At 47.3% G+C, this 21788-nt stretch overlaps 1 long non-coding RNA gene across 1 annotated transcript in view; it reads right to left on the reverse strand.

Annotated features, from left to right (window-relative positions):
- The window catches only part of LOC138582024 (uncharacterized), a 234718-nt gene that overhangs the window by 171026 nt on the left and 41904 nt on the right, over positions 1 to 21788 (reverse strand). The window contains exon 2 of the long non-coding RNA XR_011304931.1: positions 14526 to 14727. This is a non-coding gene — a long non-coding RNA (uncharacterized lncRNA). The remainder of the gene's footprint in view (positions 1 to 14525; positions 14728 to 21788) is intronic.

Here is a 21788-nt window from a genome sequence, read left to right on the forward strand (position 1 = left end):
ACAGGCGCTAGTATAGCCACATGCTCCTGGTAGAACTCGGAAGTGAGCCCATCCGGGCCAGGCGCCTTGTTTTTGGGAAGGTCCGATATCACCTGAACTATCTCCTCCAGGGTAAATGGGGCGTCTAATATTTCCCGGGTGTCTTGGGAGATAAGGGTCATGGGGATGCTCTCAAGGAGGTCGTCTAGGTCTTGGGCAGAGTGTTCTGGTTGGGGACCATACAGATTGGCGTAGAAGCTAGTGAAAGTGTCTAGTATGGACTGATCTGACCAGTGCCTCACTCCGCTGCCATCTATGATGTTGTCAATGCGGGTCCCACCAGTCTCAGCACGCACTAGCCTGGCCAGCGTTCTACCCGGTCTGTCCCCCTCCCCATATCTACGGGCCGCAACAGGGCGTGTATAGTATTGTACCTCCCTCATAGCGTGTGACTCAAACTTTTCCAGCTCTGATCTGATCGCAGCTAGGGCCATTGGGGACTGAGTGGTCAGGTAGTCCTGTTCAAGTGCTTTAAGTTTGGTTTCCGAGTTGGTTAAGGCCTGCCTTATAGCTTTCAGGACCCCAGCTTCTCTAGAGATGCACATCCCCCTGATGTAAACCTTGAACGCCTCCCACCGAATCCCTACGGGTGTATCGGTTGTATTGTTCTTTTCAAAGAATGTAGTTATATCGGCTAGGATCTCGGCTTTAAAGACAATGTCTGATAGGGAGGTGGATTTGAAGCGCCAGTGGGGTCTTAGCGGCACTGCGTCACCGAGTTGAATCTGTAGGAGTACAGGGGAATGATCAGATAGCGTGCGTGCAAGTATCGTGACATCTGAGACCTTCCCCACCAGTCTGCCAGAGAGTAGAAACAGATCTTTTCTCGAGGAACTGTCATGCACAGTGGAATAGAAAGTATAGTCTCTGTCATGGGGGTGGAGCGTTCTCCATACATCATGTAAATTGAGAGAATCCATATTTAAGAGGAGACGTTTGGTCGCTCGTGGTGTGGGTCTGCGACTGGTCGTCGTCCTATCTAGTAAACTGTCCAGTGTTAGGTTCATGTCCCCCCCATATTATGGGGACGTCTATGTATCTCATGAGTATGGTCGTCACTCCGTCAAAGAACTCGGGGGAGTCAATGTTGGGCGCGTATACGTTGACCAGTAAGCATTCTTCGTGAGCCAAGGTGCAATGCAGGATCACATATCTGCCTTCTGCGTCAATGTGCGATGAGCGGAGAGTAAAATGGATAGATTTGTGAATGAGAGTCAGGACCCCTCTAACTTGGGTGGAGTATTGGGTGAAATATCTGTTAAGACCCCAAGTTTGTGCAAGGTTCGACGATAGGTGTTTAAGGGCATGTGTCTCTTGTAGTAGGAGAACCTTGACCCCGTGCCGTTGTGCATAGGCCGCAATCCCACGAGATTTCGTGAAATTTGTCAGGCCACGTACATTCCATGACATCATTTTAATCGCCATGTAGGCAGCCTACGGGACATCCCAAGCAAAGGCACTGCCCTTGATAAACGCCATGAGTGCTGCCATGCTGCACCGTTGCCATCGTGTGTAACCCGTCTTAACCCCTGCGCCATTTTGAATATAACCTACCCCAACTTTCCAACCCCCGGCCCTCACCGCCCTGTCCCAACTAGCAGTGTGTGAATACCCACCCCTAAAGTGAACTATTGGATGCCATCCCCAACTTGGCAATGCATGAAAAAAAGCCCAACCGGGGCGAAGACACAACCATTTAGATTCTACAGGAATTGCAGCTGCAGTGGGGGCCACCGCTGCCGTTCCGCCCACCAGTATTGATACGAATCTTGAATAAACAACATAATGAGAGGCTCGGCTAACATAAATGAGGTCACAGAGCAAGGATGCATGTATTAATGGGCATCAAGACAAACTCATAAGGGGAGGACAGCGGCCAGTTCAAGTCGTTGTCCATCGGGACCTCAGGCGGCTCCGCCAGTGGAATCTGTGCCTCGTTGAACTTTACAGCCTCGTCCGGGACCGTGAAGAAATAGAGCTTGTTACGATGAGTGAATTTAAGGCGTGCGGGGAAAAGCATAGCGTATTCAATCTTCCTATCAAGTAGCATTTTCTTCACCCCAGCGAATCTGCATCTCTCCATTTGCACACCTACTGAAAAATCGGGGAAGATCCTGATTACTTGTGAATCCATCCTTAATTCCCCCTTCTCCCTGGCCAGGCGGAGTATATGATCCCTGTCCTTATAGCTGAGCAGTTTTGCTATGATAGGTCTGGGGAAGTCCCCTGGCCGCGGCCGAGGTGCCAAGGAGCGGTGAGCTCTTTCGACCGTGAAGAATGGCGAGAGATCAGGGTCATCCAGGAGATCGCTGATGAGTTTTTCCACCGCTAGTTCCATGCGCCCTTTGAGTGCAGTTTCGGGGACCCCAATTATGCGAATGTTATTTCTCCGTGACCTCGATTTGAGGTCATCGCATTTAGATTTCACCTGTTTCATGTCTCGGACGAGCTCTGACACTGTGTTTTGCAGAACATGCACATTGTCTTCAGTGGTGCCAGTCCTTTGCTCCACTTCGGTAATCCTAGCCCCGTGCTGGTCAAGCTTAGCCCTTAATGACGCCACATTCGCATTAATGTCATCTAGCTTTTCATGAAATGCTGCAAAGTTTTTAGCCATGGATTCCATCATAGTGGCCAAGTCCGGCTGCGGGGGGTCCGGCAGAAGGTCGCCCTCCTCCTGGGTTGTAGAGGACGATGCCTGGTCTCCCTTGGGTGTCGCCCTGGCGAACTTGTCCATAGCCCCGGCTTTGCTAGTGGCACGCGATCTGTTAGACATTCTTCTAGGGAAGAGTCAGGGCCAACACAACGATATAGATGGTGGAGGAGGCCTGGATCGCACCGCCAGAAAAGGTAGGTGGACAGCGGCGGTGAAATCCCAACTTGGTGTGTTCAGGCGACACCGTTCCCCTCTGCAGGTATTGAGAAAAAAAGGCAGCCCTCCCTTTTCTTTAGGCCATCAAGCGAAACATGTACGTGGCGCGGGCGTTCCAGCAAGTGAAAGCAAACAGCCAGCAAGATGTCAAAGAGGTGACAACGTGTCCCGATCCCTCACGAAAGAAGTTGGCCAAACAAATCTCACTGTTCAAGAATATCAGGGGGAGGTAGAGCAGGCCTACATGCAGGCAGTGATATTGGGCAAAGGCAGGCAGAGAAATCACAACCAAGAGCACCCACCTCTCCCGCTTCGTAGGGTGGCTAATCCGCGTGTCTCCAGGATGCTCCACTCCATCGCAATATTCACAAGTCAAATGCAGGAGGTAGTTGGTAGTTGCGTCCGGCCAGGAAGACCAGGCCTCCTCCCTCAGGCGACCGCGGCAGGTCTTGTGGCGAGTCCGTGAGGCGAGCCGGGAAGGGCCCGCCTGTCCAACGGCCCGAGGGCCGACGAGGATGGCAGTCGCGGCCACGGTGGTCTACCTCGGCAATTCCAGGGCCCACAGGCGGGGAGGCAGTGCGCTCGCATACTCGAGCGCAGGCCCAGAGCCCGGCTTCCACTCCTCGGGGCAGGCCGCACCGCCCGCGGCCAGTCAGCCCACGACCAGGAACTCCACGAAGCACGGGGGCCGCCCGCAGCCGGAGCGACCGTGGCACCAGATCCCGGCCCCAAGCCGCAGATTCGAGGAGGGCTCCCGCGGAAAGCAGAGCGCCGCAGGTCGCGGGCGGCAGCAGCGCCAGGGCCCCAGGCACCCCGAGCGGGTCCGCAAGTCGAGCGGTCGCAGAAGGCCCAGTCGCCCAATCTCCAGGGTGGAGGCAGCGTTTTCTCCCCAGCTTTCGGCCACAGCAGCGGAAAAGTCCCAGCAACAAAATCGTGGCAGTAACTTGGAGGAATGTTACGGATGAGCGCCGATACAGCGGACAAGCTGGTGGGCGAGGACGGAGCTTCCAGACTAGGCAGCCATCTTCCTTGGCTGCAAAGCAGCGCCCCTGCACAGTATTTTTCAAGTGAAGAAGAGCTGTAGCTGAGGCAGTTGTTCCTGGCAGATCAAGCAGATCTCGCTGTTCCTGAGCTTCAGTCATGGGGACAAGAAGGAGGACGTCGGGAGGTTCTTGCATTTCCCAGGGATGAGGCCACAAACTTGGCCAAATGTCGGTTTAAGATGTGAGTGCCTTAAAGTCCACGAGCTGGTTTCCTTCCCCCTGGCTATCTGGTTTTCAACAGCACTCTGAAGGAAATTCGATCAGGGTGGGGACGGTGTCAAGTTGGCTTGCAAATTAGTTGTTCCCACCAAAGTCAAGGGAAGAAGTTAACCTTGAAGGGCTTCTCTGTCGATGGAGTTTCAGGCAATTCGGACCTGCAGCTGGGCTTCACCGGTCGTCCAGGAGTTGCAGCAGTCCTCTTCCTTCAGCTCGTCTTCGGTTCTTTCGTTCCAGTGGTCGACTCTGCTTTCCAAGTCCCAGAGACCTGCTTTTAAACAGTTTTCCCCCATTCATTCCAGCCTGGCTGTCACTCACACAGCAGGATGGCTGTCCTTGCCGGACAGCCAGCCGGCCAATTACGCCAGAGTCCATTCAGGTTGCTTAGGTGAATAAGCACAGGGAGTTTCGGGCACCTCCCTCACATCCTGTCCACCCCAGACACTCAGGCGCTAGAGGAGGGCTTCAGCACTGAAGACCGCCAAAGGCCAATGAACAAAGGGACCAAACCTGGTTTGGCGTGCAGAGACAAACACAAGAATGAACTTTCCTAAAAGAAATGGTGAAAAAAGTTGAGTCTGTTTTTACAGATAGGTCTTGGGCGCAATATTGAAAAACATGGCTGACCCGATTTTTAGCCACCGTTGTTCGCGGTCGGGAAAAATCATGGTAGTTTGATCTAAACCACTGCCACCAGCCATTTAAAGTAGGAAAGGGTAACATTTGACTGTTACATGAGTGTTTTGACTTAGGGGATGCTAGGCAACCCCTGCAGCACTCTATAGGAAGATAGTGTGTGCTGGGTCTGTAATTTTAAAGAGACTAGTAAAGTCAATTTAACTTTACATGTTCAGGGAGACAGTAGTCAGTCCCAGAGAAGGTATTTAAACCTTGGGAAGTCTAAAGGACATCCCGGTGCCACTGCGCTGAAGGTGCTGTGTGACACACAGAAAAAGATGATGCCTATGGAGTTGTCTTAAAACTCCATAACCAAAGAACACAAAAGTAAAACCCACATCAAAATACATGGAAGAGTGGGAAAAAAGGCTCACACTCTTCCCAGGTAAAAAAATAAAATAAAATCCTAGAAATCCAGCAAAGTTACTGGGGGTCTCAAAAGGTAAGGGAAATTAGCACATTCTTGAGAATTCTCCCCAACACTCGTCCCCCCCAGACTAAGGGACAGGAGGATTTAATCCACTCCTGGAAGAATCTCCTTACTCCAGTCGGTCAAGCATCCTGGAGAGACCATCAGCATTTTGGTGGTGACACCCAGACCTGTGTTCAATGGTAAAATCAAACCCTTGCAGGCTGATTGACCATCTTAGTAGTTTAGGGTTCTCCCCTTTCATTTGCATCAACCATCTCAAGGGTTGGTGGTCAGTCTGAATCACAAAAGTAGATCCATACAAGTATGGTCTAAACTTCTTCAGTGACCACACAATAACAAAACATCCTCTTTCAATGGTTGCCCACCTTGTCTCAGGTTCCTTCAGCTTCCTGCTGATGACGCAAATTAGGTACTCCCTGCCTTTCTCATCCAGCTGACTCAGAACTGCACCTATACCTGTATTTGAAGCATCTGTCTGCACAATGAAGGTTTGGTTGTAGTCAGGAGCTCTTAGGACTGAAGCTTGACAAAGGGCTTTCTTTAGGCCTTCAAATACTTGAGTTCACTCCTCATTCCACCTGACCTTTTTAGGGAATTTGGGAGAGGAGACCACATTCAAGGGAGAAGCTATGGTCCCATAGTTCTCAATGAAGTTCCTATAGTACCCAGTGAGGCCTAGGAAGGCTCTCACTTGGGTTTGAGTAGAAGGGGTGGTCCCGTTTTGTACAGCTTGTACTTTGCTAGGCAATGGCCTGATTTCATCTCCTCCTACCTCATGTCCAAGGTAGACCACTTTACTCTGACCAATCAGGCATTTACTTGCTTGTATGGTCAAATGGGCCTGCTCAAGAGCCTGCAAAACATATCCTAAGTGGTCAACATGTTCTTTCAAAGTAGGGCTGAACACTTCAATGTCATCCAAGAATGCCATGCAGAATTCCTCCATCCTATTCAGAACCTGGTTAACCATCCTTTGGAATGTAGCAGGTGCATTCTTTAGTCCAAAAGACATTAACTTAAACTGGTAGAGGCCTGCTGGGGTTGAGAATGCAGTTTTCTCCTTGACATGGTCTGTCAGTGCTATTTGCCAATAGCCTAAAGTGAGATCAAATGTACTGAGGTACTTGGCTGAGCCAAGTTTGTCCACCAGTTCATCTGTCCTGGGTAAAGGGTGGGCATCAGTCTTGGTGACTGCATTAAGAGCTCTATAGTCCACACAGAATCTCAACTCCTTGGATCCTGCCTTTGGTACTAGAACAACTGGACTAGACCATGGACTGGTAGAGGGCTCTATTACCCCAAGATCAAGCATCTTGTTGAGCACCTCCTTTATGTGGGATCTTACATGATCTGACATCCTGTAACCTCTGCTTTTAACAGGTAAACAGTCACCAGTGTGAATATCATGCTGGCCCCAAGGGGTCAAGCCTGGTGATAGTGAAAACAGGGAGGCAAACTGATTTAACAGAAACTTGCACTACTCCAGTTGTTCAGGTGTCAAATTAGAAGAGAGATTAACTCCTTCTATTTTCTCATCTAAAGGCTGGCATATGAGTAGGTCAGGCAGAGGTTCACTCTCTTCCTCCTCTTGAGCTCAAGCTAGAAGCAAAGCTCCCACTTCTGGTCTTGAGACATAAGCTTTTAGACGGTTGGTGTGAAAGACTCTGGGAGCCTCCTGTTACGCTCACCTGGTATCCACGGAGACGCCACTCAGCCGGGTTGGTTGCTGGTATCCTCTTCCCGTTTTTTTTCCCAGGTATGGCCTGCTGGGAAGATTCCGCCTTATTGTGGAATTAGGCATGCCTTCTTGGCAGGGGCGCATTGTCTGTGTGGGTGTGTGCGGCCAAGTTACTTCACTGGCGTGGGCTCGTTTGGTGTCTCTCAGGCAGGTCTTACTGCAGCTTTTGTATAGCGTTGTTATTCTTGCATGCCCTTCTTTGATTGAATAATGTCTTTTTTTTCTCTCCCTTACGTGTGCGGAGCTTCAGCGTGGCGAACTGGCTGAGTTGGGCCTCGCCGGTAAATGATGGCGCGTGATGTGCACTATGATGCGGTAAGTAAGTGGTATGCGCAGCGCTGCATTATCTTGCCTTTGCTAACCTGTTTTCTTCCTTTCTTGCAGCACGCTGCATTTTCCCAGCGTGAGTGGAATTCCGGAACGATGCCGGCCGGGAGGCGACCAGCCAGGTAAGCTTCTTGTGCAGTTTGTGGTTTCGTAATGTCTAATATGCTTTCTTTAATATTGTCCTTTCCCTTCCTCTTTCAGGTCTTTCGGTCCGGGTGGCATGCGGATCTGGAGGAAGCTGTTCACTGGAGCTGCGAGCGGATGATAAGATGGAGATTGCAGGTAAGATGCTGCTAACAATGTTCCTTTTGCTTCCTTGCAGGTTTGCTTCTCCGAGGCTCGTGGGTATCACAGGACACGGTGAGCGTCACGTTGCAGACTGCAAAGTAATGTGAAGCGTGCTTTCCTGTTCGGGTGTGGTTTAAATAGCCTCAACAAAGTAGTCCAGGTAAAGTAGTCCCTAGGCCACCACACCCAAAACACTATACCGCATAGCTTGGTTCCTAGGAGCCAAGCTATGTGGATGCCTCCATGTTGGCTGAAGGCCCCAAATGAAAAAAAAGTAGTTCCCTGCACACATGTTCTTCAGGGTGCATGAGCCTGTTGCCATAGGCACCAGGACTGTCCCCAAGAGAGCCTTGTGAGTGGATGCCAGGCCTTCAAGGCCCTGATGGAGACCTGAGCCCTGACTCCACCTGGCAAGTGGGCTTGCCAGTGGGGGTCTGGAGTGAGGGTCGTGACACCTCCTTAGGATTGCCTAAGTCCACCAGATAGTTGACCTATCCAAGTTTGCCCATAACCTTGAAGGGTCCCATCCATTTGTCCTGTAAGGCCCTCTTCCTTGTAGGTACCATAAGTAGAACTAGCTGGTCTTGAGTAAACTCAACCATGTTGGCCTTCTGGCCATGCCAATGCTTTATTGTTATCTGATGCTTCTGCCATCATGTGTGCCATTCTACTCGGGAGACCTATCACATAGTCAGTGACTCTCACTGGCTTGGGGGAAGGAGCACTCTCCAACCCCTCCTTAATCAAGGCCAAGGGGCCTCTAACTGGATTGCCATAGAGAAGTTCAAAGGGACTAAATCCAACTCCCTCCTGAGGGACTTCTCTATAAGCAAATAGAAGGCATGGCAGTAGAAGGTCCCACCTTCTTTAAAGGGGTTCATCTAAAGCACCTATCATGCTCTTCATTGTACGGTTGAACCTCTCTACCAATCCACTTGTCTGTGGATGGTAGGCAGTTGAGAACTTGTAAGTTACTCCACTGTTTTTCCACATGGCCTGCATGTAGTGGGACATAAAATTGGATCCCCTGTCATGGATAACTTCCTTAGGAAAACCTACCCTGGTAAAAATACCAAGTAGGGCCTTAGCCACAGCCTGAGCTGTAATAGTTCTCATAGGTATGGCTTCAGGATACCTAGTAACATGGTCTACTACAAACAGGATAAACCTGTTCCCTGAAGATGTTGGAGGGTCTAAGGGACCAACAATGTCGATTCATATCATCTCAAAAGGGACTCCCACCACTGGGAGAGGCACCCAGGGTGCCACATTCCTGGCTCTACTCTTGCCAGAGATTTGGCAAGTGTGACAGCTCCTGCAGAACTTATCTACATCAGACCCCAATTTAGGCCAGTAGAAATATAAAGAGAACCTTTCCTTGGTCTTCTTAAAACTTAGGTGACCAGCCAAAGGTATCTCATGGGCTAACTGTAGGAACTGGAGTCTGCTTTCAAGAGGCACTACAAGTCTTCTGTAGTCCCCTGGGATACACTCAGTCGGTTCACTGTAGAAGAGGCCATCTTCCCAGTACAACCTATGCTTCCCTGGCTCCTGCGCATCTAGCTGGGAAGCTGCCTGTTGGTGAAGACCTTCAAGAGTAGGACACTCTCTTTGACCTATGCTGAAGTCTGCCCTACAGGGTCCACCTTCTGCCAGTAAAGACTGCAGCTCAGGATGGTCTGCAGGATACAGATCTCCAACAGGAGCAAGGTCCTTTTCCAGCTCTGACTCCTCAGCAGCTGATTCAACCACTCAAGGTTGGTCCACACACTCAGTCTCAGCTGGTAGAGGAGTCACAGGTGTGACTTTGGACAGTCCTCACGGGGTGTCCTTGTTGGTAGCACGGGAGTGCTGGCTGGTTTCTTCCTGGAGGTTTTAGGCTTCCCCTTTTCCTCCTTCTTTCTTGAAATTGCAGTCAGTACGTCCTGTGGACTGGGAGTTATAGTTTCCTCTACAATCTCCTCTTGAGAGCCCCTTAAGGTACCTTCTCTGGCCTTCCTAGTCTGCTCCTGTTTCCTTTAGCTGGGAGGCCTTGGGTGCTTGATACAACTCCAAGAGTTTTTAATTCATTCCCCAACAGAACTCTCCCAGGTACTTTACTCTGCACACTTACAGGTATCTTGACAGTCATGTCATTGCACTGGATGAGAGCCGGTAACTGTGGAAGCATTTGGACAGGGCCTCAAGCAAGCTTAGTTAGGTATTTGGGTGCCTTAGCAACACCCTCTACCTTGAAGTGATTCATCAACTACAGTAATGCTGGCCCCAGTGTCTCTGATGGCAGTGGTCCCCTGGCCATCCACAAGAACACTGTTTTTGTAATACTCTTTAGTATTGTCTGGAATGGAATTGTAAACATCTAAGTTCTGCTGCTCCCACAGACCCAGGGATACTAAAAAAACACTGGCTGAGACTTTCATGGGTTCCTCAGCCAGTAGGTGAAAGTTTCCGCTTGCCATTGGTACTTCATCCTCTGGGGAGACGGCTAAGGAGACAATGTGGATCCCTGAAGGTTTAACCTTACATCTGGGATCCCCTTTCACATGATCAGTTGACCCACAAGCATAACATTTCCCAAATGTCTTTATGAATGGGGGTTTGTTCTGACCTCCCTCTGGTTTGGCACCAGGTGGTACACTAGCCTGATTCGGTTTCCCTTGTGGCTTACCCTTGTTATGTTTGGGGCCCTCTTTTGCAATGGAGGTATTGGAATTCTCTTTGGTATATTTCTTGTGCTGCTTTCCCTCATCCTTCTTATGAGTTACCTCAGAATCCTTGTGAGTAGCCCTCTAGGCAACCCACAAGTCAGCAGCCCTTGCTAACTTCTTTGGATCAATTTCCTTAGAGTCAGCCAAGTGCTACATCAGCTCAGGAGAGCAGGCATCATAAATAGATTCCAACATGAACAGATTTCTCATACCTTCATAAGTGATAACTCTACATCCCTTGACCCAAACATTCAATCACCTAGGTAGCCCAAGGGGTACCATCATGCTTTTTGAGGGTTCTAAACCTCTTAGGATACTGGGAAGGGGTCTTCCCAAACCTAGCTATCAAAGCTAGTTTCACACTTTCATACTCCTTTATGTCTATATCCCCCAACTCCATTACCATATCAGTTGCAACAGGCGGTAGCAAAGAAAAAAGCCAAGGAATCAGCTGATTCCCTGTAATGTCTTGAATCCCATGGTTATATTCAAAAGCATCCAACCAATCCAAAATATCAAGCTTAACCTCATACATACTTACTGCAACTTTAAGCATGTGAGGCCTGTTAGGACTGGAAGTCCTAGAATACTCTGGGAGAGAACGAGTTTCAAGAGACAACTTCTTCATTTCAAGTGCATGATTCAACTCCATTTCTCTGAGTTTATGTTCTTGTAATTTGCTTTCAGTTTGGGCTTGGATTATTTTAAATTCTAACTTAAGTCTCATTCTTCCCAAAGAGACACATTCAAGACTTAGTGTTTGACCGGATGGGGTCCCTGTGATCAAAGGTTGAGGCCTATGAGGAGGTAGAGGTAAAACAGGGCCTACAATTTGAGACTCTTCTGCCTCATCTAACTCATCCATAACATTTGAGTTATCCTCAGAAACATTATCATCCTCATCAACATATTCCACATTTCCTGCAGGGGTGGGGGTTTCAGACCCACTCCTCAGACTTTGATATTCCAACAAATTTTCTATCAATTCAACCTTTTTACCTTTTACAGTGAGATTCCTAGCTTTACACATATCTCTCAATTGATCAACTGTTAAAGTGACTAGGATCTCCTGTCTGTAGCTTTCCATATCAGGCATGATGAAACAATTGCTTCTCCAGTGTTGCTTAGTCTTGTGAGGGTTATTTGAACAAAGGTAAGAGTAGCACTCTAAATTTAACAAGTATACTTTATCCTCACCACTGTACACCAGTGCTAGGCAGAATCACATACAGTACCCTTGGGGAAAACTACATGCAATTAAGACTATGCGTGTCAGTACAATTTCACCTTTAGTACAACCCTGTACTACACAGTTATGTGGTAGCAGTGGCTGAGCAGCCAGACTTATCTCAAGACTAGTTGAGTGAGCAGTAGAACAAGTTACACATAGGACTAACAAATACAGTGATTCAAAGAAAAACTTACTCAAGGTTTCTTGGTAAAATAATATACATTTAATTACACAGTCAGTTTGAAAACATTACACTAGCAAGAGCAGCTCAATATCATCTACTAATATACTACAAATACACAACCAATAAGTTACTGAACAAGTTCAGCTCCCCTTAAGTGGGAGCAAAATGGCACTTCAGATACTTTAAAAAAAGGGGTAAAAAGACGAGGTTATAAGCATCAACAGCACAAATACTTTCATAGGCAGGGCAAAGGGTTTCAGTAAACTATAACGAGCAATTCAGTTCATAGGCCTGGCCCAAAGTCAGTGGTTCAGAGTCTTTATATAGGGTAGCACAGTTCTGGTAGTAAATGGTTAAGTCTTTGCCATGGATCTTAGAAGAATTTGGTCAGGCAAAAAGTTAGACAAATGTTTAGGGAAGGACAAGCCTTCGAAGTCGGGAAAGTTTCACAAACTTCACTGTGGCCGAAAAGATTTCCGGACCGCGTTTGCACAGTACCTTTAAAGTGAAGAAGAGCTGTAGCTGAGGCAGTTGTTCCTGGCCGTTTGAGCAGATCTCGCTGTTCCTGGCTTCAGTCATGGGGACAAGAAGGAGGACGTCGGGAGGTTCCTGCACTGCCTAGGGATGAGGCCACAAGCTTGGCAAAACGTTGGTTTAAGGTCCACGAGTTGGTTTCCTTCCCCCTGTATATCCGGTTTTCAACAGCACTCTGAAGAAAATTCAACCAGGATGGAGACAGTGTCCAGGTGGCTTGCGAATTGGTTGTTCCCACCAAACTCAAGAGAAGAAGTTAACCTTGAAGGGCTTCTCTGACAATGGAGTTTCAGGCAATTCAGACCTGCAGCGGGGCTTCACCGGTCGTCCAGGAATTGCAGCAGTCCTCTTTCTTCAGCTCATCTTCGGTTCTTTCATTCCATTGGTCGACTCTGCTTTCCAAGTCCCAGAGACCTGCTTTTAAAAAGTTTTCCCCCAATTCATTCCAGCCTGGCTGTCACTCACACAGCAAGAGGGCGGTCCTTGCCGGACAGCCAGCCGGCCAATCACGCCAGAGTGCATTCAGGTTGCCTAGGTGAATAAGCACAGGGAGTTTCGGGCACCTCCCTCACATCCTGTCCACCCCAGACACTCCGGCGCCAGAGGAGGGCTTCAGCACTGAAGACCGCCAAAGGCCAACAAACAAAGGGACCAAACCTGGTTTGGCGCGCAGAGACAAATACAAGAAGGACCTTTCCTAAAAGAAATGGCAAAAAAGTTGACCGTAGTCTGTTTTTACAAATAGGTCTTGGGCGCCATTTTGAAAAACATGGCTGACCCGATTTTTAGCCACCGTTGTTTGCGATCGGGAAAAATCGCGGTAGTTTGATCTAAACCACAGCCACCAGCCATTTAAAGTGGGAAAGGGTACCATTTGACTGTTAGATGAGTGTTTTGACTTAGGGGATGTTAGGCAACCCCTCCAGCACTCTATAGGAAGATAGTGTGTGCTGGGTCTGTAATTTTAAAGAGACTAGTAAAGTCAATTTAACTTTACATGTTCTGGGAGACAGTAGTTAGTCCCACAGAAGGTATTTCAACCTTGGGAAGTCTAAAAGACATCCCTGTGCCACTGCGCTGAAGGTGCTGTGTGACGCACAGAAAAAGATGATGCCTATGGAGTTCTCTTAAAAGTCTGCAAGCAAAGAACACAAAAGTAAAACACACATCAAAATACATGGAAGAGTGGGAAAAAAGGCGTACACTCTTCCCAGGTAAAAAAATCAAATCCTAAAAAATAAGCAAAGTTGCTGGGGGTCTCAAAAGGTACGGGAAATTAGCACATTCTTGAGAATTCTCCCTAACACTAGGGTGACCAGACGTCCCGGTTTTTCCGGGACTGTCCCGGTTTTTGCTGCTCTGTCCCCCTTTCTCAAGATTATGTTCCCATTGGAAACTGCAGTGGTCCCGGTTTTTGGTAGTGTGTTTTCATAGCTGGCAGGCATAGCTCGCAAAGAAGAAATGCTGCATTTTACAAATTAAGATAGTGTTCGTTTGTTAGAAATTGATTATAAAATGTGTTTATTTTAACAGTAACACTGAAACCGCCTCTCCTCCAAACGCTACATAAGTGTAGTGCCTTGACAGTGCCACTTTCAAGAGTTAGTCCTACTTTTATGTTAGTTGCCCTGTCCCGGTTTTTTACTTTTTAAATCTGGTCACCCTACCTAACACTTACTCTCAGAAGGCTGCATGAGAACACCCTGGCAGGCACTTAGAATGCAGCTTTTGATGGTAAGGCTTGATTAAAGCAAGCTCAAAGAGTTCCCATTAGGAGGTGTTTTTGGCGGAGAGGGACAGGAATTGGTTGGGAATGGTCATAGGGATTAGCATGGCAATGGCCAGTCAATGGGTCGGCAAATAACCAAACAACTCCCCTACAGTTTTTGTCTCGGGAGGATAGCTCATGGGCAACATGCTTGCCTTGGAAGCAAGACGACGCAAAGCAACACAGGTTCGATCCCCGGGTCAGCACTTAGAAACCTCTGGGTATTAAGAGCGTTATAAATAACCAATTACAATTACAGGCTGTGTGTCCCTGGTCATATGCCATTCCTCCCTATCTGCACTCTAACACAATAGTTTCGGCTTATAGCTCAAACTAATAAAGAAATAAGGAAGGGGAAGGGGGTACTCATTACAATACAGAATTTACACCATCACCAAATTTGTGTCTGGTGTCATACCAAGGCAATAATTGTCAGGCTCAGGTTCAAACTCCCCCTTCTCCTCACCTGAGTCTTCCGAAGAGCTTTCCTTAAGTGTAGCTTCAGACTTCTTTGGGTTCTTCTTCTTCTTCTTGGGCTTGTCTTCCTTAAGCTTCCCACCTCTTCTGTCGTGTAAGTAAGGTCTGGCCCCTCCAGAGGCCACCGTGACAGAGTTGAGAACCTGCCCCTGGGGGCCCTTCAGGGGGCCAGCCTCGCCCCAGGGAAAAAGCTGAAAAGCAGAAAAAACCCTGTATAAGGTAATATTCGGATGGATGGATGGATGGTAGTTCCAAAGACCAATTGTCCAGCGAGTGTAATAGTCCAATTAGTGAGAAGGCTCAAGATAATGTGCCATCCGGAATAGGCAGATAGAATGAATAAACAGAGGAAACAAATACTTAAGTGGACAGAAAATGCTACAGAAATGCACTAAGGTAAAGCAACCTAAACTATGTCAAAAAAAATAAGGAAAACTAGAATTGTTCAAGAAGGAACGGATTAGAAGCCGTGCATAAACAAAAGAAAGCTGGTATGCAAGGGCAGCTTGCATACGGGCTAAAGAAAGGCTGCAGTGTTAAACCGGCAGTGAAAGCACAGAAGGGTAACGGCAAGCACCGTGGATGTATAATGACAGAAAAAGGATGCAATGGCTGCTAGTACAGAGGACAGAAAATAAAGGCTGCAGGAGGGAGACGGCTAGCGCCGTGAAAGTGTAGTGATAGAAAAGGAAGCAAGAGCTGCGAGCGCAGTGGATGGAAATGAAGCTGCAGAAGGGGAAAAACGGCGAGCGCCGTGAAAGCAAATACAAAAGTGAAAGTAAGAAATAACAGCGGTAAGGAAACACGGCCAGACGCCGTGTGAAAGGGAAGCTTGGATACACAAGAATAACGTAGGGCGGAAAATGCACAGGCACGGGGAAAAGGAATAAGGAGAAAGAGCAAGAATAATCACTTAGAAAAGTCACAAGAGTACGAGCGAAGTAACGGGAGGGTACACAGATACAACGCACTGGAGGAGGGGGCGGAGCCGGAAGTTATAGGGCAAGCCGCCATGCTGGATGAGGACTAGAGCGTGGCTCTGAACAGGTTAACGCCTCCAGTAGTCCCAAAGCCTCCACCCGCCGGTCCTGACAATAATAGCTGCTCTTTGTCGAGCTTCCTCCTCAAATGGCTTGTGAGGACATCTGTATATTGTCGGTGGAATTGCACTCTCAAATCTCCCTAATGGTTTGTGGGGCTATCTGTATGTTGTTAGTGGAATAGTAGTAGCCTTTACTCTCCATAATTGTTTGTCACGACATATGTGCTTTATTGGTGAAAATGCAGCATCCATTTTTGTGGAATTACCGCGTCAAATCTTGTAGAATTGTGGCGTTAAATCGGGCAGGTGAATGCACAGTTTTAAACCTCGCATTTCCTTGTGTGGTAGTCTGTGTCTCATCGCTGGAATTGCAGGTTAAGCTTCAATGTACATGTATTTACATAATGTCTAGGGAGGATATATGTTCTGTATATTGTGAGTGGAATTGCAGGCAAGTGTATCATTCTAATATATTTAAGTAAACAGTAATATCAGGGCGCTGATAGGTCCTTGTGCCCGCCTTGACGTGGACAACTGTGCATGCCTAAATGTGATCTGTGCCGAAAACACTGTGCCAAAACAGCCTACCCAGAAGAGAGCATACGGCAGAAAAGGGCCCTGATAATATCAGGCCCTGTGACAAGTTTAAGGTGCTATCAACACGTCCTGCCAGAAAGGCAGTGATCACGCTAATGGCATTTGTTCATGCTTCCAACAAAACAAGGGGGAGGTACAAGGGAAATGAAGCCCACAACTAACGATCCCTCAAAAAGGCCGAGAAACATTTATCAACAAACAAAACGGCGCTAGGGGCGGGCCACTCTATTGCTTAGAGGTCAATGCCAACCAAACATTGGTTAAGAGACCAGATGCCTCTACCAAACTCATGAGACAAATGTCAAAAAATATAACAATGTTATTAGTATCAAAACAATCTTAAAAACACAATCAAAATGCGCAGATTAATAGGTGACCGTTACTCAATAGTTGGTAATCTACACAGTGCAAACAGTAACAGACAGTTTATCGTATTCAGGGCATTTAATTTGCATCCCTTTTTTTTGTTCATAGAGAAAAGTGTCTCGTGCTGTGCAAAATTCAATCAGTAAACCACATCAAGCACTCCCTTCATACTAATCATCTCTCGCTGATTATCTTACTTCATCAAACCCACTGTTCATGCTTACCGCACTGCTGATTTTTTTTACGTGGCGATCGATAGTTAGGTTTCCGCCTTGCCCTGATAGAGCAGTGTTCCCTTTTGCACACATGATCAATTCTAATACAAGTCGTCCGCCACAGATTCATGCAGCCTCCCCTCAGCAGCACCTTAAGTAACGGAGCAGAGAGCAACTGTAAGGAGATGTGTAAGATAGCTTGCACACTATTTAAATGATCAAACAAATGCGTGGTATCAATATTTTGTTCGATAGTATTTGCCCATTTGTTAACATATTTTATAATCCGAGAGTGTGTAATGTTAAATACAAAACATTGGGCCTCATTACGAGTCACCCGGTATGGAAATAACGGTGGCGTTAAACCCGCCGCCACCGTTGTTTCCATACTGGGTGATTCGGAGTCCTGAAGGCGGAGGTGTCGTTCCCGCCAGGTCTGACCTGGCGGGTTTAACACCGCCCGCCTGCAGGCGGACGTGGAAACACCGGCACCATCACGAGATGGTGCCGGTGTTTCCACTTTCCCATTCCCACTGAGTCCTATGGGACTCAATGGGAATGGGGATTTACCAAATTCCGCCTCCGGAATTCCCGGGACACTAGGGTCGTAATGCCCCGGTAATTCCGGGAATCACGGAGGCGGAATGGTAATACGAGTCCGGCAGTAACCGAGCCGGAAAAACAGTCAGGTTACCGCCGGACTCGTAATGAGGCCCACTGTTTTACTGGTGCATATGGAAGCTTTTTAGGTCTGGTGTTACAGTGTTTTTTCTGCGTATCTGACAAGTTGAGGTACGGCACAGCACATATTCTGATTCTTTGTCAGCAGGGGGGTTTACAGAACCCAAATTCTGTACTAAAGCAGTTGCCAAGTAGAACGGCCCAACAGCAGACTTCAAGGTTGCTCTGGAAAGAATGCATTTGAATTCATAAAAATAGCTTTGATTCTATAGGTCCTTGTCTACAATTTGCTAGAGTTTCCACAAATCGCAGAAGGACATTAAATCATACATGAATAAATGATCACTCTCTTCACCTCTGCCCGTTCAAAAAATGACTTATAATAGACTTGTTCCTGTAGGATAAACAGTCTGACCACCTGAATAGGATAACGCAGTGTTATTTGAAATCACCTTTTTTCAGTTTAAAGGGACAGCGTTAATGCATGTTCATGGTTCGCCATTTTTCATGTCTGCAACTTGAGCACTGGCGTAACGGGGGCCCCCACTCCCTTACAGTGCGGGTGGCCCCGCCACCATATGTCCTGGGACGGGGCCCCTTGGATAAAAAAAAAACAATTAAAAAAGTTTTTCTTTTTTTTAGTCAATCTGCCTTCATAAAGAAATTATTTCTGTTACAAATGTCTTTATGAAGTTGGAGTGACTTCAAAAAGAAACAATTTCCTTTTGAAGTAATAGGGCTCACCTCAACCCCATTACTTGTGTGTGTGTCAGTGTATGGTGAAAGGGTGCACACTTAAATGTATAGGTGGCTTCCTGTGTAACTGTATGGTGAAAAGGTGCACAATTAAATGTATGTGTGGCTGGGTGTCCATGTTGAGTGTATGGTGAAACGGTGCACACTTAAATGTATGGATGGCTGCCTGGGTTGCCTGTATTGTGAAAGGGTGCACACTTAAATGTATGGATGGCTGCCTGAGTGTGTATTGTGAAACGGTGCACACTTAAATATATGGGTGGCTGCCTGTGTGAGTGTATGGGGAAAGGGAGCACACTTCAATATATAGTTGGCTGTCTGTGTGAGTGTATGGTGAAAGGGTGCACTCTTAAATGTATGGGCGGCTGCCTGGGTGTGCCTGTATGGTGAAGGGGTGCACACTTACATTTATGGGTGGCTGCCTGGGTGTGCCTGCATTATGAAAGGGTACACACTTAAATGTATGGGTGGCTGGGTGTGCAAGTGTGTGTATGTTGAATGGAGTTTTGTGTTTGTGTTCAAGGGCGCAACTAATCCTACATTTTGGGGGGTGCTAACCCTTCAAATGTTGGGAGAGGTGCTTCACCTCATGGGCGGTGGGGGAGGGGCAAACTTATTTGTGTGGGGCATCTAACTTCTTTATGTATTCTAATGAGACTACTTTCTCCTTTAGCCTGAAAGCACCCACTGCTGTGAGAATAAGCAGCCTCCTGCCCCTCTCTACCCTTCCAATCACTTCCGTGGTATGCAAGTACTAAGCCCACATGAAGATTTCAATTGCCAAAAGAATTATGCATTTGAATGTAGGTACTAGCAGTGAAAGGCTTTTAAGGTTAGTAATTGGTGGGCCTTTGTTAACAGTGAAACCCAGGTGGGGTTTAACATCTGGGTCCTGTTCTAATCGGCTCTATGCGGGGAGGGCTGAAGCCCAGCCAGCTCAATGGTGTTACGCCACTACATGTGTTTGATCCCATGGTTACTTATTGGTAATCTTCATTACTCAAAGCCCTATTCTTCCCCATCCCAGTACTTGTGTATGAGGCACTTTGACTCATACACAAGTAATGGGATGAGGTAGAGGGACATGGAGGCAATGCCTGGCTTAATTACCTGTAATCTTCATTACTCCTAGTCCCACTCTTCCTCATCCCAGTACTTAACTATGAGTCAAGGAGCCTCATATGTAAGCTCTGAGACAAGGAAAAGGGACGTGGAGGTAATTCTGAGCCGAGAAGCTGATTTTGGGGGTTGGGGCAGGGGTGGGAGGGAGAGGGGAGGTGTGCTGGGGTGTGTGGGAGTGGGCTGGGATGTGGATTGTGCGATAAATTATAATGGTCATTCATGTCCAGGCTAAGCAGGCTTGCTATGTGGTATTAGTGGCTAGAGAGGTATTTTGGTGCAGCCAGCCTAGTCATTTCTTAGTTTGGCTTGAATTCTTTGAATTCTTTTTTAACTGGGCATCTCTGATAAAGCAGTGCTGCTAAGTGTAATTACCTGGCTAGACTAGCATTTGTGTGCTGCCATTCTAGCTGATTCTTACTGCAGCATTGTACATTTTTCTGGGCATCTGTGATAAAATAACCATGATAAGTGTTATTTCTTCGACTGCCATTTTGGTGCAACCAGTATAGGTATGTCCAAATGTGGCCTGGCATGCTTTACTGTAATATGTTACTACGTGTCTAGGCTGTTTGTTTGTTTGTTTGTTTATTTATATAGCGCTCCGGACCCGGGAGTAAAAGGCTGGTCCACATTGTGCAGCCAATTGGACATGTTTTCATTGTCGCATGGCATTTTTAATAGCAAAGCATTATATTAATAAAAGCATTAATGTTCCACTGTTGGTGATCTGCATGTATTGGATTTTTGGATTGGTATTACCCTACAAATCAATTGCAAACGCTCTGGCCTTTTATCCAATTTTTCTCAGAACGTGTGCTGTATAATGCATTAAAACACATATTTATATCTTTCGCTTAGTGTAGTGTGTGGGTCGTACCCCTGCAGCAGCACGTTCGTGTGTATTTCGCAAGCGTGGTAATCTAGGCCAGCCCAGAGTGTGACGCGACCCGTGATGTGTTGCTGAGTTGGGGGGAGAGTTCCCTCAGCGTGGTTCGCAGTGGGTCACCCACATTTTGTGTTACGCTTCTGCCTTGGAACACATTGCCCAGGAGCCTCCTGTTTTTATTTTTTTACTTGGCAAAGTCTATGACCATGAGAGAGCAACCTGCCAGGCCGCTAGTTTCCTTCAATGTGCATGGCATTAATCAGTGTCCGAGCTGCTGCACGCTGCTTCTTTGCGAAGTTGTGAGAGCAAACACGAGCCCAGAGCTTGCGGCACTTGTGTTAGCTAATGTTTGCTACTATGCCCAAAATTGAAAATAGACAACTTCCTTCTTAAATAGCTTGCAGTTGTTGCAATGTGAAAGGGGAAGCGGGCATTTGCATAGCTTTGCATTGTTACAAGACTTCCCTGGCTCTCCCGCTCATTTAGCCCTGTCAAGCTAGCCACCCTCTGTTCCCCCTCGCACTGGCCACACAGGCTTGCACGTCGGAGCCTGGTGCCCTTGGTAGGGTTTTCCTGGAAGTGTGTGCTGTTGGAATGTAGGTTCTTGGACGTTTTTGAAAAATTAACATAATTCCTAAAAGACCAAGTGGCATCAATAAGGCACTATGGTTACTTTCATAGTTAGGCAGGGCATTCTGCCAAGTTCACAGGTAGAATAGCAGCTTTGCGCCATAATCGCTTGTGGGCACATCTGTATGTCGTTGCTGGAATTGCACCCTGAAGGCTCCATAATGACTGGTGGTGAGTCCTGCGATGATACTGAGTAACAAGACACATTCTTCAGAGGCGAAATCACGGCCTGCAATGCATGTGTTTTGCTATTTCGTAAATAAGTGGCAAAGGTCACTGCGAAGGCAGAAATGTTATTTTTCGAAATACACGTACAGTACACAGATTAATGACCAGTTCCTTGTGAGCAACCTGCATGGAACATGAATGACATTAAAAAAATAAAAATAAAAAAAAGACTCGGGAACCCTGATCACGTGACACTGAATGACGTCTCTAACTTTCTTATCCGTGGGAGGGCCCAGACCATGTGTCTTTTGGCTCATCTAGGGGCAAGGAAAGGCCACCTGGGCCTGCGCGCTTTGGCCGCTCGGCTTTCAGTCACTTTATTGTGCCAATTCATTGCCCGACTTCCATTGGGCTTTTCTGATGCCCAGTGCACTGAGCTTGGGCGTATTGATTTCGCAGTCATCTATCATCTCTGCAGTGCCCACTATTTCTGCCACCAATCAGGGATTCCACAGGGTTTGGTGAAGCCCGTGTCCAAATATTTGTTGAGGCCCCCTAAATATTTTTTGGAGCGGTGCCACCATCAGGATACACAAGAACTCTCTCCTTCAGGTTTTTGGGTCCAGGAACACAAATCTGGTTTAATTATGGCTGTAAATAAAAGCATATAAAACCAGGTTCAGGCAAAAAATCATGGGAGAGGTTATAATGGCTTAGAAATGTCAGTCAATTAACACCATCAAACACTAATAGCCAGTTCCTAGTTTGCATTGGCATCAACTCTTTGTG

This window comes from Ambystoma mexicanum, chromosome 3q (assembly GCF_040938575.1).
Source record: "Ambystoma mexicanum isolate Mex_15411 chromosome 3q, UKY_AmexF1_1, whole genome shotgun sequence".
NCBI lineage: Eukaryota > Metazoa > Chordata > Amphibia > Caudata > Ambystomatidae > Ambystoma > Ambystoma mexicanum.